Source organism: Pinus tabuliformis, chromosome 2_2, assembly GCF_031772625.1.
Source record: "Pinus tabuliformis cultivar Carrire ecotype Pingquan chromosome 2_2, CPIR1, whole genome shotgun sequence".
Lineage (NCBI taxonomy): Eukaryota > Viridiplantae > Streptophyta > Pinopsida > Pinales > Pinaceae > Pinus > Pinus tabuliformis.
The window spans coordinates 510928671-510955445 of NC_142300.1; the positions used below are offsets into that span (position 1 = coordinate 510928671).

The following is a 26775-nucleotide window of genomic DNA, read 5'->3' on the forward strand; positions in this document are numbered from 1 at the left end:
ATAATGACCTTTAGAAGAAAAAAACATTCACACATTTTACTAGAAAATTAGTTAAAATTAGCAAATATCTATGATATTCCATAAAATTTATATCTAGTGAAAGTAGATTCAATTCTGCAAATGTTGGTTGGTTCTGAATGTAAATTCACTATATTTGTTGGAGTTTAACCATTCTAAAATTTGAGAAGGGTGAAAAGATATGAGTTGTTGCAAAGTTGCATGTTTTTGGCCGATTAAAAAAATAAATAAAAAAATAAAAAATTGGCTGAAAACTTTTTTCCTCGAATGGGAGTTAAATTTAACGAGAAAACATTTTTGGCCAAAAAAATACTATTTTTGGTTGAAAAACTGTTATATATTTTCCATCAATTGCAGAATTGAAACAATGTGACTGTTTTATGTAACTGTTTCGGACAAAATCTACAAATAAACTTGGCCAAAATGTCACTTTCTCACTCACATACCTCATATGTAACTTTTGAACAACAAACTTCGTTGAATCTAACTTTTGGATCATAACTTTCTTTTGGGATAGATTTTGAAAATGAAATTTTACAGTAACAACTTTCTTGAATAAATAATAAGATTGTGGATAACATATTTGTATATGGAACTCTTGATGCATGTGTTTTATAAGTAGGTGTTAATACATTATTGTTGATATTTGTGTAAATTATTTGGGATGGTGTACTAACGTGTTCCATAATTTTATCTCATTATGTCCAATGTCTCATACAAGATAAATGGAATATATTACTAGAAATGCTATCATGTATTTGGACGAAAAACTGAATAATTTACAACTTGATTATCATAATTTTAATTATTTCAGGTAGTGATCAATAGTTTCCCTAAACTTCATGTAGAGACTAGAAGTATGGAATGTGTCAAAGGTCTTGTAATAAAGTATAAAAGATTTGAACCTATAATTGTTACCTTAACACTATATATTTGTTATTTGGGGAGGGGCAAAGGAGTTTATACACCATTGTGAGAAATATTTACCTATATACCATCCTAATTTCTAGATATGTTAAAAGGAAGGGGAGTTGATGTGAAGGTGGTATCCCTCTAGATATCCCCTTTCTCCACTCGCCAAGAAGGATATGTCTCAGTGAGAGGTTGATGTCAACGGAGAGGATCAAAGGACTACCCTATAACACTGTCATTATCACTTCAAGAAAAATTTCAAAAAAATATGGTTATCATAGTGGAAACCCTTGGCTTTAAGTGAACTATTACCGCTCAAACTAGCAGGGGACCTAATGGGGTTCCCTAAAGGGAAAATCCTAGACCAAGGGCAATAGATGGAGACTTAGCCCACTATCACCTCAACTAAGGCTCCCTTCTATTTACAAATTTTCACGGATGGGAGGAAACCCAATATATTGTGGAGTCATTGATGAAGGATAAATCAATGAATGGATGTGGAGTGAGCCGAATAATCCCCTTCCTAGAAGAGCTATAAAGATAGAGCTTGCTTCCATTCTAACCAAGGTACAATGTCTTAGGGTTAGGTTTAGGTTTATGGGATATGAATTTTCAAGGACTTTCCCAATCCCTAAAATCCTTGTTGAAATTAGTATCCCAGATGGTTCTTGAAGAATTGTCTTTCAAAGGAAAGGGACTACACAGGACCAAGTGGATCCATTCTAGGTTGGGAGGAAGGATTTTAGAAACCAATAGTGTCCTTACCCTAGACAAGGTAGGGGAAAGCATCAAATAAATAATGTTCACTTAAAGGTATTGAATTGATCGAATAAGTTACTAGGCTTTGGGGATGTTAGGGCAAATTTTGATCTGGGAGCTAGGGCTTGGTGTTTATCGCCACTCCACCATCATAATGGCCTCAAATTTGAAGGAGGTCTTGAAGAAACAACAACATAGTATGGGCTGGATATAAAACTTTTTGTAGGGATAGCTCATCAGGAAAATGATGCCCTAGGTGACCCAACTTGGCTAAACCCAAGACGAGGGAAAGGGGAAGGGTCAAGCTAACCCTAAGTGGACCTAGTGGTGGAATGTGGAACCATGAAGGAGAAATGATGAATATGGTAATAATGAGTGAAAATGGTGTAATATAAGTGAATAAGGGAGCTAGAACACACAACCAAAATTGGGTTTTCCTTTGAAATACCATCCCTAAAGACAAATGGTCAGTAAAAGAGATCTCATAGGACTAGAATCCAAGGTTAATATCCAAAAGGGTTTTAGGGGATAGGAGCACAGATGTAGCCCATTATTTTCACTGAATCCCCTCATTAATCCATGCTTAGAAGTGTTCATGATGAGAAACCTATAATACTCAATTACCAAATGACAAGGTATACCTTCAGGTTTGGGAGGCCCACCTTCAAACATACAATCATGGTAGATGGGTGAGTGACCACATGGCTGGCTCAGGTGGTGGACAAATGGAACAATGAACTAGACAGTGTCTGTAAGGGGCTATTGCCTACTATATGATGACCATCTTGGAGAAAAAAAATTCTCCTAGGGATAAAACCCACAAAATGATGGGTAACATTTGGCTCCAACTGGGACATGATCTCTCAGAGAAGTGGGTGAAGCTACTCAAACTAGATGTCACAAGAACTCCTACAATCTCTTGGTTACCATAGACCTATCACCTACACATATGATAGATGAAAAACAAGGGGAATCATGCTTTCACGACGTCTCATTATCGCACATGCTATATGTTAGGCCATAAAATCAAAATATGCAAATATGCATCTATATATCATGATAAATATCATATGACATTAATTCTAACGTAGAAATGAGCATGCAATGCATGCTACCCTAACATGCACATGATGAAGTTATTATTAAGTGTAATCATAAAGCCATTGCAACCAACGTATCATGAAGTCAATATAAATATGCCTGCTTATATCATTACTCGTGCAGAAAGTCCCAAAGAGAATGCAAACCCAAACACATGGAGGATTCTATGGGTGGTAGGTGGGAAAATATGATTCCCACATATGGGTGGTTATGTGAGAAGAGGTAAGAAAATGATTTAATATAGTCCATGAGATCTTCTCTTGTAGCCAAAATATAGCGCTGTCAATAACCAAGCTCATTAAGTGTTGATGGAAGGCTACCTTAGGCATACCACTTCCACCATTCTCCTTGTTATTTGCGTCATTTCTTATGGCCTTCATCAGGTTATCATTAGAAGGAAAGGAAGGTTAGAAAGATGGAGAAACACAATTATGTTGAACATGATGATTACAGTGGAGAGGGGAGACTATGGAGTGGTCAAAACCATGAGTGTCCATCCAAGGAGGAAAAGTATAATCAACAATGGGATTTTCCTTTACACTATAGTCAGGAGGGGGAAAGGGCTCACACTTACTTGATCTCATATGATCAGGGGTGAGGGAATCACTTGATGAGTACCTAAGATGATCACCAATAGGAAAAAGGGAGAAAGAAGTATTGTATTCAACGGGTTTTTCTTTCCCAAAATCATAACCTAAAGGCTCAACTGATTTGAACACAAAATCATACTCAGGAGAAGTGGGAGCCTTATCAATTTCCTTAGTATCAAAGGTTGGGTCTCTCCTAAAATGAAAATTGATCACTTCCAATTGCCCCACTTTATGCAAAGGCAAATGAAGATTATCCTTCCCAAGGGTATCAATGGCTATGTCATTAGAAATAGTGCCTAAGGGTAAGGGAAGACCAATATCATCTGATCCAAATTGGATCCACAAAAGACTGTCAAGAACCTTGACTGTATCGAGTTGAACAAATCCTTGAAAATTCCAAAACAACAATAAAAAACTCCTTGAACCAGTGGCAATGGCCACCAACGTATAACGACGAGGACCTCAGTCAAAGCGCGCTGACCGAGGCCCATGGAGACTGCGCAGGAGGTCAAAGCAGCCCCTGGGAGCCCCAGATTGGGAAAAGGAGGTGCTTTTGATGCACTCGCTAGGCAAATAGGGCCAAAATGGAAGAGCCTTAAGCACTTGGTCACGTTGGGAGCTGGAGAACCGCGGGCGGAGAAACAAAAAGCACTAAATGATAAAGGCGGGACCTGCACTCTAGAAAACCGACGGTATTGATCGGGGTGCCCTTGAACGGTAAGAGGTTTTGGAGGAGAGTGCAGTGATCCCACTCAACGATCGACGCGTGGCAGCGGAGGTGAGAGAAAAACCGCTGTTGATTGCGCGCTATCGGTCGAGCAAGTCAGTCGCGCTCGACGTGCGTATGATGTTGGATCTGGAGGAGCCCAGATCGGACGGCTGAGATTGCGCCCGATGGAGGAAGCGGAATTGACAGGGGATTAAGCTGAGTTCTAAAGAGATTTGGAGTTTGCTTGACCGCTACGGTGGAGAAAGAACACATACACCATGTAACGAATGAAACGAACCGACGAAGCATGCTGGCACCAGTTAGATGGAGACACGTGGCCACTTCCTGAGCATTCGTGCTAACACCAAACAAGTAATTCCAAGCGCAGCTGCAGAAGGTGAATCAACATAGGCGGGAGAGGAACCGAACAGGCATAGGGATCAAATGACCAAAGCCATGAATAGAGATAGTCAAGCACAAGAAGGAAGAAAGGGAGAACAGTTAATTGGAAACTTGAATTGAGAGGAGTCCAAGCAACTAAGAGAGACAGTGAACACAGAGAGCAGTAAAGCCAAGCAGAGGAGACAGAGGGCCGAGCTGACCACAGGCAACATCGAGCACTAGAGAGCTGGAAGACTCAAGCATTCCCATAAAGGAATCTGTCTGGACTAAGCATCACATTTGGCTCTTTCCACTCTAGACCAAGGGTCATAGAGCTAGTAGGAAGAAAAAGAGTCTGTGAACTCTAAGTGGCTTGGGGAATCCAAGAACCACCCTGCCAAGCAAAATATACTTTGGGAGAACTCATATTGAGTCCTTGTATTGTAATTTCTCTGCTGTAAGACACGATAAAACAAGGCCACCACAGAAGCTGGATCGGAGACGTAGCCCTGGAGAATAGGATGAACTCCTTATTAAAAATTGTTTGTGTCTTTGTGTTGCTTACTATATTTCTCTGTTGTCTTTCCACCTATTTTCTGTGTATTGGCAATCTAATCGATCTATTGTTTCAATAACACAGAACACACACTAGCACATGGGTCTATAATACCTTTTTGCTTAATAAATGTTCAACTGAGGTCACTCATAGGGTGATTATCAGATCAAGTGGTATCAAAGCTCTAGGCTGTAAGGTTAGACAAGCTTGTGTTGGTTTAGCTGTGAATTCTCACTAGATCAAAACTCAAATTGGGAGAAGGAGAGTTGATGGAAACTAATCCTGAAATTGGGAGAGTCTATTCTCGGAAGACAATGTCAAAGGAAGGTTCTATAGGTCCAGACCCTCAATTCATAGAAAGTTTCCTAGCTATAAAGTCTATGGTAGAAGAAATGTATAGGGACTTTAGAAAGCATAAGGATGAAGATTCATCAGGTTCTAAGCAAGATAAAGAAGAAAATGAATCTCATTCCCACGACCACTCAAAAGGAAAGGGAAAAGAAGAAGGCTTCCCTACACCTCCTAATAGCCCTATGCATAATAAGAAAGCATCCTTGATTAAGTTAGATGTTAAATTTTATTTGCCTATATATGATGGAGAGCTAAATGCTGAAACGTTGGAAAATTGGATTAGACAAATTGATGTGTATTGTAGAGTACAAAATATAGACTCAGACAAGAGTAAGATTCAGCTGGAAAGCCTATGCCTAGGAGGCACTGCCTTAGTTTGGTGGGAAGGAAAAACCCAAGCTGATATGAAGAAGCATGGTAAGACCATCTTTGTCTGGAATGAATTTGTTTCTGCAATCAAAAGGCAGTTCTATCCATTGGCCTACATGCAACAAGCCATGATGAGTTGCCAAACTCTTCGGCATTTGAAAGGGCAAAGTGTACAAGGGTATACTCAAGAGTTTAGAAAGAGAGCATTGATGTTAGGTATCTCATTAGACTCACCATAGACACTTTTGAAGTTGGTGGTCTACACACCTACATGAGGCATACCATCCTCATGTTTAATCCCACTAATATAGATGAGGTATTTGTACAAGCTACTCATCTAGAAGCTAGAGGAAAGAATGGAAATCTAAAAGTTGGGGGACCATCCCAACCCACTGTAAGCAAGAGCAAGGAGAAAAGAAAGCAGAAGTGGAAAGCAAGGAAGGTCAACACTGCAGAAAAAGGCAAAGCTTCATGCACTCACTATAAAAAGGAGGGGCATGATGATGAGCATTGTTGGATTCTGCATCCAGAGCTGAGACCTAAGAAGTCCGAGGGCAAGAAGAAGAAGACTGCTGCAACTATTCAGAAAGATTTGGGGTCATACTCGGGAGATGAAACAATCATTGCAGCCACAGGTATAAAAGGTAAGAATTCTGAAGCATCTACTAGTAATTCTGTTCAATCTGTTATTGATGAAGAACATGAGAGAAAAAGACATGAGCTTTTCCATATTTGAGTTGTTTCCAAAAATCAAAAGATTGATACTTTGTTTGATAGTGGCTCACAAGTAAATCTGATTTCTGAAGCAATTGTAAAGAAATTGGGATTAGAAACTAAACCTCATAAGAAGCCATACCCATTGGGATGGTTGAATGATAAATCACAACTACAAGTGACTAGACAGTGCAAACTCAAGTTTTCTTTTGGGTCAGCATTTGTAGATGAGGTTGAGTGTTGTGGGGAAAAATGCCTATGCAGGATGATCCTATCCACCTAAGGTGTGACAGTGCCTTAGCAACAAACAGAGACAGCTATTCTGGTTTCTTCCTTTATGAAATGGGAAAGAAGAGAGATCAATGGACTTACCGGTGTCTTCCGTTTGTCCCTCGATCTAGATCCTCTTCTCTTTGGGTGTTCACAGCTACTTGCCTCCTCGCAAAACCACAAGAGAACAGCTACTTGCCTACCTGCAAGATCACAAGAGAACAGCTGCTTGCGACAAGAGAACAACTACTTGAGACAAGAGAAGAACACAACACAAAGGCAGATATTCATATTCATAAATGATTCAGGATTAGAAATAAATCAAATACACTAATGCAATCATACATCAAAGATACATCAGTATATAGGAGAAAACCAAGATAGCTTTATTGATAAATAGCAAGTTTCAGGAAGAGATACAACCCAGAGGGCTCCAATCCAGCATCTCCTTCCCAGCAGAATGGAATTCCTATCTTCACCTCCCTTCAAAGCATTAAGCACCCAATGATTCCAGTCTCAAACCAACAACAATTTTTTGCAATAACAAAATTCCAGCCTCCGGATCTCATGGAGGAGAGATCCATATATAGATGTTTGGAGAGAGGATGAGTCAGCTTGAGATTTGACTAGTGTCCTCTCCCTCTATTAGTTCTTGAGTCCACTTGGAGGTTCTTGCTTCCACTTGGAGATTTGGAACCTCTTACTCATCACCAGTCGAATTCCCTGAGGCAAGTGTCATTTTGGAAGCTTCCTGGGCTCTGACACCTTGAGGAATGAGTCTGCCACATGTCCAAACTCGCTCAGCGCAGGTAGCCAGTGTTGGAGTTGACATTCAACGCAGGTAGACTGTGGAGCCACTGACATTCAGTGCAGATGGTCAGTGGAGCAGTTGACATGATCCTGAATTGACTTGTTTTTGAGTAGTTTCAGGTGGAGAACTTCTGTGAATTGCTGTGGTTAGTTAGCCTTGTTCCTCTAGGGGTAGGAACAACATGTTTAGGGACTTTGGATCCCTTAGATTATGGACATTTCATGCTCAATGCTGTAAGGCACAAAAATGTCTATAACAGTTGCCCCCTAAAGTATGAGGCCATTTATCGGGTGAAATGCTTTATCCAGGAGGGTCCGAAGTTCATCCAATCGCTGGGAGGAGACCTGTAATAAGATACAATACAATACATTATTTTTCATACTGCTTTCATGATCTAGCTGAGGCGGGCATTCCCATGCTCAGCTTTATAAATTCATTTTCTGTACATAGAACAGACAATCGTCTGATGGTAGACTGATAATTTTGATGAAATTACCATCCTTTGAGTACGATGATCGTCTGCTGCAATGATGTACATGTCAAATGTCTTTATATTTCCTGAATATATATCGCAGCCCGGATGGATGAAACTAGATCCGGGGTCTTCAAGCTCGTTCGATCTTCACTCTAAGTACAAGTCGATCCATGTGAGAATTGCGCTGAAGTCGAACATGGAAAGACATCGCTTAATTACCAGTCAATGATGTAAACCGTTAACAAGCGCGAGAGGAATCACCGATAATGATAATGACCCTCAAGGTACTGCAGTACAATTCACGTGGTGTGAATAAAGGACTTGGCGTCGAACACCACGCAAAATCTTCTGGTCGAAGGTCATTGATGTATACCTGTCACCGGAAGTGAGAAACTTGCCATTGAGGCATGAAAGCTGATGAGCCCCAAAAATGTACAATTATTTGGGCTCATTCAACCTCCTAATTTGGCTTAGTCCACCATTCTCATTTGTTTATTGCATGTTTTTGATTATTTTTATGTTAATAGAGTGAATTTGGTTAGTCATTATGCCAACAAGTCTAATGGGTGCTTTGTGTAGCCTTGTTGGTCAACTTGGAGACAAAATTGAAGGTCTTAATGAGCACTTGGCAGCCAAATTCGTGGGAGAACAAGCTAGAGGATTTGTAGGAAGGTGTCCCCCTCATTTATGGACCCTTACCTCGAATTCTCCACCATCAGCTCGGAGTTCAAGGGCCACCGAATTAATGAGCACAAGGACAGCCAAGCAAGTCAAGTTGGACTGCTGTTAACTCCAAGTCTTGGGCAGCCAAGTCCCTAACTTTTAGGAGGACTGTTGGGTCCCCAAATTGTATAAATAAGAAGGCTTGGGGCCTCATTTTTGGTAGCTAGTTGGTAGTCATTTTTGTAGCTAGTTAGTCATTTTGTTTTAGCCATTAGTTAGCTAGCTTGTAGTTCGATTTTTAGGCCATGGATTAGCTTTGCTTTCAGCTCATTCTCAAGCTCTCCTTATGGACAGTTTTGATGTACTTTTCATTTCTTGATTAATAAAGATGGATCCAGCTTTGCACCAGCTATAAATCGTTCTTGGGAGGCTGTAGTTCTTGGGGTTGGGCCCATCTCAAGCGCCCAGTACCTCCCTTGTTTATCTTCATGTGTTTGCTGCATTCTCATAATAAAAATCTGCTCTTTAGATCTTGCCTTGTTATGGTAGTTGGTTTTGATGGGTAACGTAGCTTTTTATGCTTAGAATCGATTGGTAGGAGTTTGTTATGCATTTAGATCTTTTGGAATGCTCTTTCTCACGTGAAGTACATGGTTCTCTTTCCAAACAAAGCTGCTGTTCATTTATTTCATTGACAATTAGATTAAGTTATCTAGGACTTGGTTTGTTTGCAAGAATTCATTGATTCGTTTAAATGAGCATTGTGTAGGGCATCTCTATCATCTTCATCACCTCCTCAAGTTCTATTTAACCTCTGTCTCACTCATTTACCCTCCAACTCTCTCATTTCCCACATAGCTCCATCTCCTTCAACTTTCGTTGGTCCCATCCTTCCAATCATCAAACCATTGCATACACTCTTCCTTCATCTGATCTTCCACTTCTAAAGCCATCACCAGCCTTATTCCTACCTTACACATCTCCCCTACCATTCCATTACTCCTCCATCACTCCAAACACTCACGGTAGGTCATCTTGTAGCCATTTGTAGACATCCTGTAGAAAACAGAGTATCCTGTAGGATCCTCCACAGCCATCCTGTAGGAGGCCACTCTCTCGGTTGCTGAGCATCTGAATGCGAGGAACCTCTGTGGATGGATGCTAAGGATCCCTAGGGACCTCTCCTAGCCTCTCCAACCTATCCCACGCCTTCCTTCCTTCTCCATCCCATCTGCACAACCAAACCCTAGTTAGCACAAGATCACCATCATTCCACACACTTAAAGGAAAAATACAAAAACATAACTTTCATGATGCAAGTAGTTTAGATTCATGCATTTTCCTTTATTAGAGGTAGTGACAGCATTGGTAGAAGTTGCATTTACATTCCTTGCATTGTAGAGGTCAGACTAGTTAAATTAGGGTTTCCTAGGTTTACATGCTTTGATTTTCTTTCAGTTCATTTTTGTCAAGTAAAGTAGCTTTCCTTTGAGATTAGCTTTCGTCCATCAATTAGCAAGCTTCTTCTGAGAGCCCATAGAAGTTGGCTTGAGCCCTAGTGGACTTGTGCCAGCTGACCAAGTGACAGCTGCAACAAGAGCTAGTACTTCTGCATATAGCACCTTCGCTTCCAAGTTTGTACGAACTACCGGGTTGATAAAATGAGAGACAGGAAGCCCCAGGAGTTGTAGCATTATTGCTACAATACTGGAGCTCACCATCTTTTTGGCGCCGTTGCCGGGGAAGCGGCAGAGTATTGGTGATTGTTGCTATTCTTCTATTTTCTACTACAACCTTCTTCTAAGTAGTTTATTTCATTTCCATTATGCAATTTCATTTATGCAAAAGTAGATTAGCCTTTCTTGCTTTCCTAGATTAGTATTTCCCGCTTTCATAGATTAGCATTTCCTGCTTTCCTAGAATAGCTTTCAATTCCGCATTTCAATTCTGCAAGCGTAGATTAGTGTTTCAATTTCGCAAGCGTAGCCTAGCATTTCATTCTTGCAATTTCATTTGAGCAAAATAGATTAGTCCTTTCCTGCTTTCATTTCAATTTCGCAAGATAGTTAGTTGCAGTTCAATCTATTTCATGCCTTGTAGGAGTAGAGATAAGTTAGAAAAATGATTGCACAACACCCCCACTGCTTCACACAGCCAACGTTCTTCTTCGATGGCTATGATGAAAGAGCCCCTGGGTGGACATCAAGACATATCTGAAGAACCTATAGGGGAGAAGAAGAAGAAAACATTCCTCTGAAGCAAATGGCTACAAGTAGAGATGTTGGGAGCAACATCTTGTCCAAAGATGAATTTGAAAATCAGATCAAAGATTTCAAGAGTGATATGAGGCAGTTTCTTGCCATGCAACTGGATACCTTGCGGATCCAAAAGAAGCAAGAGGAAGCCAAGAGGGCTTTGGTCATTTTTTGTCCTAGGTGCCTTAAAAAGCATCCTAGGAACGAATGTCCAATGCACTCCCTAGAAGTATGTTTTGTATGTGAAGAATACCATCCTACATATCAGTGCCCTTCCTTGCCCAGAATCAAAGCTGCATATCAAAGAGCCAAGGGAGCCACTGAATCGCTCTATTATATGAACCAAAGGAGGCCACGTGGACCTAGATCTTACCAGCAGGAGCTGCAAGGGATACCCGAGACCTATTATGACCCTTATCAAGCCACTTTCATGCCTTCTTGGGATCCCCCTGCTCATCCTTCCTGGTCTACACCTCCTCCTTGGTCATATTCTCCTTGTTCCTTCACAGATCCATATTATGCCCAACCAGTTGCTCATTCATTTCACTCTTATGCTCAGCCACAACCTCAGTGAAATGCACCTTATCAGGAGTGGAGGCCCCAGTACAACTCTCATCCCGCTCATTTTCCTCCACCACCTGCTCATCCACAACCATCGCCTCCTCCTCCACCAAGGCAACCCCAAATGCCTACCCAACCACAATGCCATCCATCTCCATCTCAATTTCACACCTCCACTCAACTACCTGTACCATCATCTCCAAACCCACACATTGGAGCAGCTCATCACACGTGCAAAGCTAAGGCACAGCATGTGCAAATGATTCCTCGTGAGCTCAATGATGTTCACCAAAGCTCAGGAAAAGTAATGCAAAAAAGAGATCATCTTGAAAGCATTGAAGGACCAAAAGCAAAAGAAGATTCAAAAGAGGAGATCAAAGAACCATGGGCTGCACTTGATGAAGAAAAGAGATCAGAATCAAAGATCGAGAAAGCTTCCTCATGGTCACCATCAAATCCTCCATGTACTCAAGAGAAAGATCAGCAAAAAGAGGAAGGATATCAAAGCTATATTGAGACATGGTTCCAAAAAGTCACTAAGTTGCAGCAGTACTCTCTTCCTCATCTATGTTTGATCCATTCAAAGTCAGATCATCTCGTCTCTGAGATCTGGATACCTATCAGAGCATGCATTTCGAGCCTTCACATCGTTTTTTCTCTAATCTCGATGTGCACATGGCTCCATTGGAAGTATTCTTATACTTGAGAATGATTTTGTTTTTCAAGTAGGGTAGGGTAGAAAAAAAAAGAAAAAAAAGAGAAAAAAGGAAAAGAAAAAAAATGAAAAAAGGAAAATAGAAATCTAAGGTGAAAACCTCCTCGGAGGCGCCTTAGATTGGCTCATTGATTGAAAACCTCCATGAGGCGGTCAATGGGTTGAAAAAAAAAAGAGAAAAGAGAAAAAGATCTTTGGGTGAAAACCTCCCTTGGAGGCGCCCAAGGCAGGCAATTAGGGTGAAAACCTCCATGAGGCGCCCTAGTTGTTTTTCAAAAAAAAAAAAATAGAAAAAGAAAAAAGGAAAAATAAAGCTAATCTCCATTGAATAAGTTCATGTTGCAGCAATGACATTGCAGGTTAAAGGAGGACGTTTCATGATAGGAGGAGCACTCAAATCAAAGACAAAGGAGTTTTTGTGCCTTCTACAGGAAGTTTCGTATCTTCTACATGAAGCTTACAAAAAAGCCAAATTGATCTCCAAAGAGGACTTGAAGGCTTGGAATATGTCCATGAGGCCTACACTCATCTATGTTTCCACTCCTCACCCCTTTTCCACCATTCTTTTCATCTCATTATGCTTCTTTCCTCAAAACTGTGTTTTCTACAGGATGCTCTATATTTCTACAGGAAACATCCTGTAGAACCTTTGGACGAGCCAAATTCAATCTCAAAAATGAATCTAATGGTGGAAATCTATTGATTAGGCCTCCAAGCACTTGTGTGTCCATCCCTTTCCTTCATCCATCATTTTTTCCACCTCCTTGTGCCTCTCATTGTGCTTCTACAGGATCTTCCTGTAGAAATTGTGGGAAACTAGGCATGCATTTCAAAAAGTGGTTTTGCAAGCATGGTAGCTTCCTCAAAGGTTCAAGAGTCCTCCTACAGTCTTCCAACTCATCCTCCATCATCTCCATACCTGCATCACAACAAAAATTCATTTTGTCATACCATGCAAACACATGCAAAATGCCTTGAAGCCAAAAACACATAGAGCAGAATTTGTTTTTGCCATAACTTGAGAACCATGCATCCATTTGACAAACCATTTTATGGGGGATTGTACAAGGTCGATGACAACATGCCTAAGCAGTTTCATGCAATTCCGGTGCACGGTTTCCAAGAAATCAGCCTCCATCACCATCAGCCATTTTTGCATTTTCTCCATGACCGTGCATCCGTTTCAAAACCTGTTTCATGGGGAGATGCACGTGGGTGATAGTAGCCTACCCAAGCAGTTTCAGCCAATTCTGATGCACGGTTTCCGAGAAATCGAGCTCTGAAATCTTCAGCCATTTTCCAATTTTCTCGAAATCCGTGCATCCATTGATCACGAATTTAATATGGGAGATGCATCATGATGGTAGGAACATGCCCACCAAGTTTTAGCTCAATCCGGTTTGCCGTTTGGGAGAAATGGAAAAAAGAAGTTCTGGTCCTATGAAAATTCAATGGCAGCAGGTTCAGGATGCAGATCTGAACGTGGAAATGAATTCTTGTTGCATGCATCTGGCCAGAGGACACCTGCACAAGAAAACCAGCCATGGATTAGCAGCCCAGCCATCATGCAACCATAAAATCAAATGCATGCAGCAATGACAGCCCACGACAGCTCACGACAGCCATTCAACTTCGAGGTATGTGACAAACCCATTCTTCTATTGCATAAAATTAATTTGGAAACTGCATGAATGAATGAGATGGTGGAATTAAGCCACGGATTAGCGAGGCTCGACCGATTGTCTTCTCTAGCGCTCAAGGCAAAAATCACGCAGCATGATCGGCCATTCACGTGAAAATTAAAAAAAAAACACAGTTAATGGTAGTTGAACTCCAGTGAACAGGATGTCAATTAATTAACGGAGAGAAGAAGACATGTATCACTGCAGTTTGAAAAATCTAGTGCACATTTTTTTTCCACCTCATCACAAATCACGGAGAAATTGAAGACGGCTTGGCTGAAACTCATGAACTGTTGTTCATCGACACTTTCCACGTCCTCAACTAAAGTGTGCACAATCAGTTAATTGGTTCTCTATCATCAACTCATTTGATGATTGTTTTATTTCTCTCCGAAATTGTTGCAATGATCATGATTCACTCGAAGTGTATCCAAATTCAGATGGAGATAAACGAAAATTAGCAGAACATCTTAGAGAAAAATATATGAAATGGTTAGCAAAACTTATTTCAACATCTTCAAATATGGTCTCGGTGGTTCTTCCATGGCTCTGTTTGGTAGCGTAGGTGGTGGTATTTGCACCAAAGCAGCAGATGTAGGTGCTGATCTTGTTGGCAAGGTTGAGAGGAACATTCCTGAAGACGATCCACGCAACCCAGCTGTCATTGCTGATAATGTTGGTGACAATGTTGGAGATATCGCTGGTATGGGATCAGATCTATTTGGGTCCTATGACTGAATCTTCCTATGCAGCTCTGGTTGTTGCATCCATATCATCATTTGAAAACTCTCATGATCTTACTGCCATGTGTTACCCCTTGCTTATTAGTTCAATGGGTATCATTGCTTGCTTAATCACAACTCTGTTTGCAACTAACATATTTGAGATCAAGGCTGTGAAGGAAATTGAGCCTGCATTGAAAAAGCAACGTATTATCTCCATAGTAGTGATGACTATTGGCATTGTTGTTGTAAGCCTAGTTGCATTGCCTTCATCCTTCACTATCTTCAATTTTGGTGCCCAGAAGGTTGTAAAGAACTGGGCGCTTTTCTTCTGTGGTGCTATTGGTTTGTGGTCTGGCCTTGTTATTGGTTTTGTCACTGAATACTGCACTAGTAATGCTTACAGCCCTGTCCAAGGCCGATTGGACTGGAAGCAACAACTAATGTTATATTTGGGTTGGCTGTGGGATACAAATCTGTTATTATATTTGCTATTGCAGTAAGCATTTTATGAAGCAAAGAAAGCTGCCACAGTCGGAAAGTATTGTCATGTCAGGAACAGAAACGTGAATCAAGGATTAACCAATGGAAAAACAGTGATTCCCATCCAGCTTCGGCATGCAATATCTATTCTCGGGCAGTTCATTGAAGCTAGCAGACTGTTTCTACAGGAAGACAGAACAGTTTCTACAGGAAGACAGAACAGTTTCTACAGGAAAGTGAAAAGAGGGAAGCCAAAGGAGAAATCGGCCAAGATGCTAGCCAAGGACGTCACCAGGGCCATCAAAGACAAGGGGAGAGATTTGGTTGCTCAGAGGATGAGCAACACTTTCAGTAGGGGGGTGATGATGAGCCCCAAAAATGTACAATTATTTGGGCTCATTCAACCTCCTAATCTGGCTTAGTCCACCATTCTCATTTTTTTATTGCATGTTTTTGATTATTTTTATGTTAATAGAGTGAATTTGGTTAGTCATTATGCCAACAAGTCTAATGGGTGCTTTGTGTAGCCTTGTTGGTCAACTTGGAGACAAAATTGAAGGTCTTAATGAGCACTTGGCAGCCAAATTCGTGGGAGAACAAGCTAGAGGATTTGTAGGAAGGTGTCCCCCTCATTTATGGACCCTTACCTCGAATTCTCCACCATCAGCTCGGAGTTCAAGGGCCACCGAATTAATGAGCACAAGGACAGCCGAGCAAGTCAAGTTGGACTGCTGTTAACTCCAAGTCTTGGGCAGCCAAGTCCCTAACTTTTAGGAGGACTGTTGGGTCCTCAAATTGTATAAATAAGAAGGCTTGGGGCCTCATTTTTGGTAGCTAGTTGGTAGTCATTTTTGTAGCTAGTTAGTCATTTTGTTTTAGCCATTAGTTAGCTAGCTTGTAGTTCGATTTTTAGGCCATGGATTAGCTTTGCTTTCAGCTCATTCTCAAGCTCTCCTTATGGACAGTTTTGATGTACTTTTCATTTCTTGATTAATAAAGATGGATCCAGCTTTGCACCAGCTATAAATCGTTCTTGGGAGGCTGTAGTTCTTGGGGTTGGGCCCATCTCAAGCGCCCAGTACCTCCCTTGTTTATCTTCATGTGTTTGCTGCATTCTCATAATAAAAATCTGCTCTTTAGATCTTGCCTTGTTATGGTAGTTGGTTTTGATGGGTAACGTAGCTTTTTATGCTTAGAATCGATTGGTAGGAGTTTGTTATGCATTTAGATCTTTTGGAATGCTCTTTCTCACGTGAAGTACATGGTTCTCTTTCCAAACAAAGTTGCTGTTCATTTATTTCATTGACAATTAGATTAAGTTAGCTAGGACTTGGTTTGTTTGCAAGAATTCATTGATTCGTTTAAATGAGCATTGTGCAGGGCATCTCTATCATCTTCATCACCTCCTCAAGTTCTATTTAACCTCTGTCTCACTCATTTACCCTCCAACTCTCTCATTTCCCACATAGCTCCATCTCCTTCAACTTTCGTTGGTCCCATCCTTCCAATCATCAAACCATTGCATACACTCTTCCTTCATCTGATCTTCCACTTCTAAAGCCATCACCAGCCTTATTCCTACCTTACACATCTCCCCCTACCATTCCATTACTCCTCCATCACTCCAAACACTCACGGTAGGTCATCTTGTAGCCATTTGTAGACATCCTGTAGAAAACAGAGTATCCTGTAGGATCCTCCACAGCCATCCTGTAGGAGGCCACTCTCTCGGTTGCTGAGCATATGAATGCGAGGAACCTCTGTGGATGGATGCTAAAGATCCCTAGGGACCTCTCCTAGCCTCTCCAACCTATCCCACGCCTTCCTTCCTTCTCCATCCCATCTACACAACCAAACCCTAGTTAGCACAAGATCACCATCATTCCACACACTTAAAGGAAAAATACAAAAACATAACTTTCATGATGCAAGTAGTTTAGATTCATGCATTTTCCTTTATTAGAGGTAGTGACAGCATTGGTAGAAGTTGCATTTACATTCCTTGCATTGTAGAGGTCAGACTAGTTAAATTAGGGTTTCCTAGGTTTACATGCTTTGATTTTCTTTCAGTTCATTTTTGTCAAGTAAAGTAGCTTTCCTTTGAGATTAGCTTTCGTCCATCAATTAGCAAGCTTCTTCTGAGAGCCCATAGAAGTTGGCTTGAGCCCTAGTGGACTTGTGCCAGCTGACCAAGTGACAGCTGCAACAAGAGCTAGTACTTGTGCATATAGCACCGTCGCTTCCAAGTTTGTACGAACTACCGGGTTGATAAAATGAGAGACAGGAAGCCCCAGGAGTTGTAGCATTATTGCTACAATACTGGAGCTCACCACAAGCTTCAAAGTACTGAAGGGGTTGTTCCTAGATCAACTTCTTGGATAATGAGCTGATGTCGACAAGAAGCGATCCGTCAAGGGAGGGCCTTAATGAATCCCACATCAGTGACACGGAACGGAGCTAATGATTTTGATGGAGGTGAAAACGATCTGTGACATATGATTCAGGGTGGCGGTCATGAATGGATGAAGGATAATGTATGGCAGTGGATGGGACCCGGTTGACTCTTTCTGAACGACTTCTCTTGAACATATGGCGACACTGATGCGATGGATTGGTAGCATTACCCCAATTATGGATGGTATGGCGAGACCATGGTGATGTGACCGGTGAATGAAACAACCCAACCCGATTGTGGTACGGAGGAAAAGTGTCATGTTCAAGAGCGACTTGCTACCATCAAAGTTTTCTTTAGTTTCTCCCAATTTTTCCCTAGTCGTTGCTGACCAGTACCTCTTTATTTTTGTCAAGCTTGAGGAGGATAACATATGCTTGTTCTATAACCTGCCCTTCGGGCAAGCCCATCGCTATGTTTTAACGAGCCTAGCGATAGTGAAACTCGTTCTCGTCTAAAGACAAGTTTGTCGCTATTTAGTGATTTTAACGAGTCTAATGACAAGGATAACTCGGTCCTTTTCATTTTTAGAGAGTCTGAAAAGGTACATAAAGTTAACTCCAAAATTCCTTTTTAGTCATCTAATCCCTTAAGTCTGAAAAAGTATAAAACAATACAGAAGGGATGAGTTTTCGATTGTTTTAACGAGCCGAATAAAACAAGCGCTCGATCTTTTTGTGCAATAATCCCTCAGGTCCAAAAAGATTAAAATCTAGAGGAGGGATAGCTCTTCCGGTCGCTTTAACGAGCTGGAAGGCCAAAACTCGGTAATCTTTTCATATTTTATGAGTCAGTTGAAAAGAGCTTAAAGAAGACTCGTCTTTTGAGGAACGAGTGATAAACAGGGTTGGCAGCAGATTCCAGGTACAGGTTGGAATTTTCCAATCACGGCAGTGTCACAAGGATGGCTAGGTGAAATCACTCTTCGCAACTGTTCCTCAAAATGGGTAAACAATCATATGGAGGTGAACGATCGGCCAAATGGAAAGTGGAGGTGATGGTGCAAACACGACCAAGGCTTTGATGGCTGATGATATTACATCCACAGTGGTTATTTACCGGGTGGTGCTTATGTTTATTTTTTAACGAGCATGAAGTCCGCGTTAAAACTGCTCAAACTTATGTTTATTTTTTAACGAGCATGAACTATGTGCTAAAACTGCTCGGATCTTGCGTTTATTTTTTAACGAGCATGAACTTTGTGCTAAAACTGCTCGATTATACCAGTCATATGATAAGAGTGTCTCATTGGAGATGCTATTTTTTATGGAGCTTCATCTCACGTAAGCTTTGCCCCGGATCCTTTCGTTATGCAAGTTCGGAAATGACTAATCCTACGAGTTTAAAGGGTTAGACCTACAGGTTTAAAGGGAGGACCTAAAAATTTAAAAAATAAATAGCCACCCCTTGCTTGCATTCCAAAAGGTTTGCATGCCCCCAGGCATAAAACAGAGTTTCAAGGTTACCTCTACTTCTTTTCCGTCAAAACATTTGTTTTAACGAGAGAGGCTTACCTCTTTCAGGTTACCCAAAGATTGTCTCGTTAGTAGTTTAAACAAAACACTTCCTCGGCAATATCTACCGAAATAGACAAAGGTGAGTGAAAAATAGTTTATTTCACTCACATAACTTTGACAAAAGAATCTTATTCCAGAACAACCCTCTTCCTAGACGGACGGGGTACGGACTAGTCATATTCTCCCGCGGAAACCTACCCTATACCCAAAGTTCTCTGCCGAAGCAGACCAGGACGCATGCCCCCTGGGTTCTAGTCATATCCTCCCGGATTACTCGCGCTCATCAGGAGGACGGACCGTGGGTTGAGACACTTCTTGCGTGAATAGACCATTTAGGGATGGTTCATGACTATTTGCGATGCGTGATCCGGGGAATGAAAGTTGGTCCACGAGCTTGACCATTTTTCCTTCATGCGGAAAACACATTACTCTAAAGAGTGATGAGATGATGGCTCCCATGCAATATATATAGTCTCGTCCAAGGAGTAGGTTATAATCCAAGGGTCCTTGAACGACCATCACGTTCATTTGAACGGTCTTCCCTTTCAATGTTATGGGCACATTGGAGAGGATCCCTAAAGGTCGACTGGTTCCTTTATCAAAGCCTGATAGATTTCTCATTTCAGGCAAAAGCGCTGGTGAACCAAGCGCTTTCCAAGCAATAGAGGAAAGGATACTCACAGATGCCCCTTCATCAATAACTGTGCCAGCCATTACCATTCTATATATTTGGACAATAATTCTGAATGGTATGCTAGCTGGCAAGCGGGGTCTGCCTAGTTGGTTCCAGTCAAAGGACACAACCAGGTTGCTTGGTGGTGGGACCGAATAGACGGCCGGATATCGCTCTGATGAACTTCCTTCCTGCGATAAAGGAATGGTGGCATTGCCCCCTTGATCATCAGAGTCAGTGCTGATGAAGAGAATTTGGACGGTGTCGTCTTTATTCTCCTCTGTGATGGTGTCATTCGAAAATAGAGCCTCTGAAGGCAAAACCGGGTCAACTGCCATTTCAACCTTTAGACTTTCGTCAGGTGTGGATTCAGACGGTTCATCTTCAATGATAGGTGCTTCGGCTGACCACTTGAGCGGGCCAGCCGGGTTCTCAACTAGCGAAGGACTTGGCAGGAGTTTTGGATATCCAGGAGGAAGTTGCGCTCGTAAAATTGGGCGATCTTCCAGAACTCTTTTTGCCTCGTCTAAGAAGGGACAACGGTGGATGGCGTGATCGCCTTCACACAGTTTGCAGGGAAATCTAGCGTTCCCTCTTTGTCCTGTGGCTTCACTTCCACTAGTTCACGGTGAGCAGTCAACATGGCTATCAGAGGTCGACGCTACTGAATTGTGCAAACGGGGAGACCAGTCCCTTAGTATCCGAGGGATACAGGGACAATCTCTGTGGAAGTGGTCTCCCTTGCATATGATGCATGGCGATTTAGGCCTTTCCAGTGCTGTGTGTGGATTTTTGTCAGACGAAACTTGTTTGCCCCCAGTCGCCTTTGGCTCCTTCTTCTTCTTTTCTTTCTTCTTCTTCTCCTTCTTCTCTTTAGGAACTCGGTTTTTTGCTTTACCAGTTCCGTCAGGCGAAGAGGAAGGAGGAGAGGAAGATGAAGTAGAAGGCTGGTGGGAAACTCTGGTTTGGTCTAACTGTTGACTCGACTGTTCAGGAATGGTGGTGTTCTGAACGACATTGGTTGAAAAGAGCCAGACTGGTAGGCCAATTGTCAGCCCTGGAAGCGACAATGTGGCCATGTGGGGCGCACCAACTTCTCCCCAAGAGGAGAAAGGACTAGGATTTCCACTTAAGGGAATTCCTTGGTTGGTGGGCTTCATCTTTTCAACCTAAAGATCAACGCGGGAATAAAGGGTGATTGTTTCGTTTAAAATAAATTGTTAACGACGCTTTAGACACAACTTGCTTTTTCTCTTTTAAAGAGTCTAGAAAAAGCTAAAGATGACTCTAGTCTCCTTCGATGTTTTAAGGAGCCCGAAGTGACAAATGCTCGGATGGAATTTTTCTGTTATAGAGTCTGAAAAAGTCCAAAAGAAACTGCTCTGGAGTTCTAGGTAGAGGGTGTGCCAAACTTTTCGCAAAACCGCAGAATAATTTTTAAGGTACGGGCGGTCGATCTTCGTGAATGCTGTGTTCACTGCATTGCGATCAGTAGGGCGGCCGACACGGCTTCCTAAGGATAAAGGATATATGCCTATAGGGTCTCCCAATATATACGCGACGGTACGTGGGAGCACAATCCGTACTAGCACTATCGTCCCTCAGGAGGAATCACCCACCTTCCACGAGATCGACAGTCACTAGGCTTAACGACGCCGGAACACGTCTCTAGCCTAGACCTCTATGTTGTGCGTTATGTTGCAAAGCGTTGTTAGGTTCATTCAGTTTATTTTAAGTTGATGTTTTTAGAAGTTTTCCTTTCAAGGTTCACCACGAGATGTATGATACAAATTCCTAAATGCAGCCTAAAGATGATAAGCAAGCTTTATTATCTTTTCAACTTTGAAAATCCTAGCTACTAAGGGAAAAGAAAGACACCATCTTTTCTCAAAGAGCAATCAGCACACTCTAATGCACTGTTCCTAAATCAAGCATGCAAACTTATCAAAATGCAAATGCACAATGCAGGTGTTTGTTTTCCGCTTTCTTAGTATTGATGCCTACAAAGAAAGCTTTTTGTACAACTTTGAATTTTCTTTTAAATGACAGATACAAACAAGTTTACTTTTTCGAAATCAACAAGGGCAGAAGAGATTACAACACTTTGCGACTTTCGAAATGAACAGCTTGTTTCGATACTTAAAAGAGACAAACTCAAACCAATAAGCAAAAGTAAATGTATAATCAACTGTAAACAGCCAATGAACTCTCTCCTAAGATCACAATCAACAGATCTGAATCAAGGGCTACAGGATGATTATTTCACTCATGCAAAGGCAAATTGTAAATGATGCCACAAACACATAAAAACACTCACAGTCTTTTTGTACAAAAGGAGGTGGAATTTAAGCAGAGAAAAGGAGTTATCAGACTGGTACCTATGCTGGTTACAGGCTGCAAAAAACAGAGATCAAAACAGGGCAACAGAGAGCAGAGAACCCCAGCTACACAAGGCAAGATTGGTTCAGCGCAATCTCAACACTGTGGTTTTGAAATTCAACGCAGGTAGCCTTCACGGGAACTGCGTTGAAATGCAGAATGCCTTCACAACAGTTGCTCTGAAGGAGAAACTCTCGTTTCTCACTGGTTCTGGGTCACAGATTGCTCAATAATCAACGGTTTCAGGCCAAATCAGAAACACAAGCAAGGTATAATCAAAGGGATGCTTTGAGAGGGTACTAAGATCTATCACAAAGGATCATCAAGTCATTTGTGAGTCCATTGTTCAGATCATAGACAAAATCCAGTGAAGGATCAAGGCAGCAACTGTCTACTTTGCAGAAGCAGTTCGATCGTTGCTGTTGAGTCTATGAAACAAACAATGATGTAAACACAAATAAAATGACTAAAACAGATCTCCCCAGCGGAGTCGCCAATTTGTTGTGGGGAAAAATGCCTATGCAGGACGATCCTATCCAACTAAGGTGTGACAGTGCCTTAGCAACAAACAGAGACAGCTATTCTGGTTTCTTCCTTTATGAAATGGGAAAGAAGAGAGATCAATGGACTTAGCGGTGTCTTCCATTTGTCCCTCGATCTAGATCCTCTTCTCTTTGGGTGTTCACAGCTACTTGCCTCCTCGCAAAACCACAAGAGAACAGCTACTTGCCTTCCTGCAAGATCACAAGAGAACAGCTACTTGCGACAAGAGAATAGCTACTTGAGACAAGAGAAGAACAGAACACAAAGGCAGATATTCATATTCATAAATGATTCAGGATTAGAAATAAATCAAATACACTAATGCAATCATACATCAAAGATACATCAGTATATAGGAGAAAACCAAGATAGCTTTATTGATAAATAACAAGGTTTAGGAAGAGATACAACCCAGAGGGCTCCAATCCAGCATCTCCTTCCCAGCAGAATGGAATTCCTATCTTCACCTCCCTTCAAAGCATTAAGCACCCAATGATTCCAGTCTCAAACCAACAGCAATTCTTTGCAATAACAAAATTCCAGCCTCCGGATCTCATGGAGGAGAGATCCATATATAGATGTTTGGAGAGAGGATGAGTCAGCTTGAGATTTGACTAGTGTCCTCTCCCTCTATTAGTTCTTGAGTCCACTTAGAGGTTCTTGCTTCCACTTGGAGATTTGGAACCTCTTACGCATCACCAGTCGAATTCCCTGAGGCAAGTGTCATTTTGGAAGCTTCCTGGGCTCTGACACCTTGAGGAATGAGTCTGCCACATGTCCAAACTCGCTCAGAGCAGGTAGCCAGTGTTGGAGTTGACATTCAATGCAGGTAGACAGTGGAGCCACTGACATTCAGCGCAGATGGTCAGTGGAGCAGTTGACATGATCCTGAATTGACTTTTTTTTGAGCAGTTTCAGGTGGAGAACTTCTGTGAATTGCTGTGGTTAGTTAGCCTTGTTCCTCTAGGGATAGGAACAACATGTTTAGGGACTTTGGATCCCTTAGATTATGGACATTTCATGCTCAATGCTGTAAGGCACAAAAATGTCTATAACAGTTGCCCCCTAAAGTATGAGGCCATTTATCGGGTGAAATGCTTTATCCAGGAGGGTCCGAAGTTCATCCAATCGCTGGGAGGAGACCTGTAATAAGATACAATAAAATACATTATTTTTCATACTGCTTTCATGATCTAGCTGAGGTGGGCATTCCCATGCTCAGCTTTATAAATTCATTTTCTGTACATAGAACAGACAATCGTCTGATGGTAGACTGATAATTTTGATGAAATTATCATCCTTTGAGTAGGATGATCGTCTGCTGCAATGATGTACATGTCAAATGTCTTTATATTTCCTGAATATATATCGCAGCCCGAATGGATGAAACTAGATCCTGGGTCTTCAAACTCGTTCGATCTTCACTCTAAGTACAAGTCGATCCATGTGAGAATTGCGCCGAAGTCGAACATGGAAAGACATCGCTTGATTACCGGTCAATGATGTAAACCGTTAACAAGCGCGAGAGGAATCACCGATAATGATAATGACCCTCAAGGTACTGCAGTACAATTCACGTGGTGTGAATAAAGGACTTGGCATCGAACACCACAAAAAATCTTCTGGTCGAAGGTCATTGATGTATACCTGTCGCCGGAAGTGAGAAACTTGCCATTGAGGCATGCAAGCTTCAAAGTACTGAAGGGGTTGTTCCTAGATCAACTTCTTGGATAATGAGCTGATGTCGACAAGAAGTGATCCGTCAAGGGAGGGCCTTAATGAATCCCACATCAGTGACACGGAACGGAGCTAATGATTTTGATGGAGGTGAAAACGATCTGTGACATATGATTCAGGGTGGCGGTCATGAATGGATGAAGGATAATGTATGGCAGTGGATGGTACCCGGTTGACTCTTTCTGAATGACTTCTCTTGAACATATGGCGACACTGATGCGATGGATTGGTAGCATTACCCCAATTATGGATGGTATGGCGAGACCATGGTGATGTGACCGGTGAATGAAACAACCCAACCCGATTGTGGTACGGAGGAAAAGTGTCATGTTCAAGAGCGACTTGCTACCATCAAAGTTTTCTTTAGTTTCTCCCAATTTTTCCCCAGTCATTGCTGACCAGTACCTCTTTATTTTTGTCAAGCTTGAGGAGGATAACATATGCTTGTTCTATAACCTGCCCTTTGGGCAAGCCCATCGCTATGTTTTAACGAGCCTAGCGATAGTGAAACTCGTTCTCGTCTAAAGACAAGTTTGTCGCTATTTAGTGATTTTAACGAGTCTAACGACAAGGATAACTCGGTCCTTTTCATTTTTAGAGAGTCTGAAAAGGTGCATAAAGTTAACTCCAAAATTCCTTTTTCGTCATCTAATCCCTTAAGTCCGAAAAAGTATAAAACAATACAAAAGGGATGAGTTTTCGATTGTTTTAACGAGCCGAATAAAACAAGCGCTCGATCTTTTTGTGCAATAATCCCTCAGGTCCAAAAAGATTAAAATCTAGAGGAGGGATAGCTCTTCCGGTCGCTTTAACAAGTTGGAAGGCCAAAACTCGGCAATCTTTTCATATTTTACAAGTCAGTTGAAAAGAGCTTAAAGAAGACTCGTCTTTTGAGGAACGAGTGATAAACAGGGTTAGCAGCTGATTCCAGGTACAGGTTGGAATTTTCCAATCACGGCAGTGTCACAAGGATGGCTAGGTGAAATCACTCTTCGCAGTTGTTCCTCAAAATGGGTAAACAATCATATGGAGGTGAACGATCGACCAAATGAAAAGTGGAGGTGATGGTGCAAACACGACCAAGGCTTTGATGGCTGATGATATTACATCCACAGTGGTTATCTACCGGTGGTGCTTATGTTTATCTTTTAACGAGCATGAAGTCCGCGTTAAAACTGCTCAAACTTATGTTTATTTTTTAACGAGCATGAACTATGTGCTAAAACTGCTCGGATCTTGCGTTTATTTTTTAACGAGCATGAACTTTGTGCTAAAACTGCTCGATTATACCAGTCATATGATAAGAGTGTCTCATTGGAGATGCTATTTTTTATGGAGCTTCATCTCACGTAAGCTTTGCCCCAGATCCTTTCGTTATGCAAGTTCGGAAATGACTAATCCTACGAGTTTAAAGGGTTAGACCTACAGGTTTAAAGGGAGGACCTAAAAATTTAAAAAATAAATAGCCACCACTTGCTTGCATTCCAAAAGGTTTGCATGCCCCCAGGCATAAAACAGAGTTTCAAGGTTACCTCTGCTTCTTTTCTGTCAAAACATTTGTTTTAACGAGAGAGGCTTACCTCTTTCAGGTTACCCAAAGATTGTCTCGTTAGTAGTTTAAACAAAACACTTCCTCGGCAATATCTACCGAAATAGACAAAGGTGAGTGAAAAATAGTTTATTTCACTCACATAACTTTGACAAAAGAATCTTATTCCAGAACAACCCTCTTCCTAGACGGACGGGGTACAGACTAGTCATATTCTCCCGCGGAAACCTACCCTATACCCAAAGTTCTCTGCCGAAGCAGACCAGGACGCATGCCCCCTGGGTTCCAGTCATATCCTCCCGGATTACTCGCGCTCATCAGGAGGACGGACCGTGGGTTGAGACACTTCTTGCGTGAATAGACCATTTAGGGATGGTTCATGACTATTTGCGATGCGTGATCCGGGGAATGAAAGTTGGTCCACGAGCTTGACCATTCTTCCTTCATGCGGAAAACACATTACTCTAAGGAGTGATGAGACGATGGCTCCCATGCCATATATATAGTCTCGTCCAAGGAGTAGGTTATAATCCAAGGGTCCTTGAACGACCATCACGTTCATTTGAACGGTCTTCCCTTTCAATGTTATGGGCACATTGGGGAGGATCCCTAAAGTTCGACTGGTTCCTTTATCAAAGCCTGATAGATTTCTCATTTCAGGCAAAAGCGCTGGTGAACCAAGCGCTTTCCAAGCAATAGAGGAAAGGATACTCACAGATGCCCCTTCATCAATAACTGTGCCAGCCATTACCATTCTGTATATTTGGACAATAATTCTGAATGGTATGCTAGCTGGCAAGCGGGGTCTGCCTAGTTGGTTCTAGTCAA

At 41.7% G+C, this 26775-nt stretch overlaps 1 pseudogene; it reads left to right on the top strand.

Annotated features, from left to right (window-relative positions):
* Window positions 1-14435: 14435 nt before the first annotated feature.
* LOC149193599 (pyrophosphate-energized vacuolar membrane proton pump 1 pseudogene) lies at window positions 14436-15117 on the top strand (annotated as a pseudogene).
* The last annotated feature ends 11658 nt before the right edge of the window (window positions 15118-26775 follow it).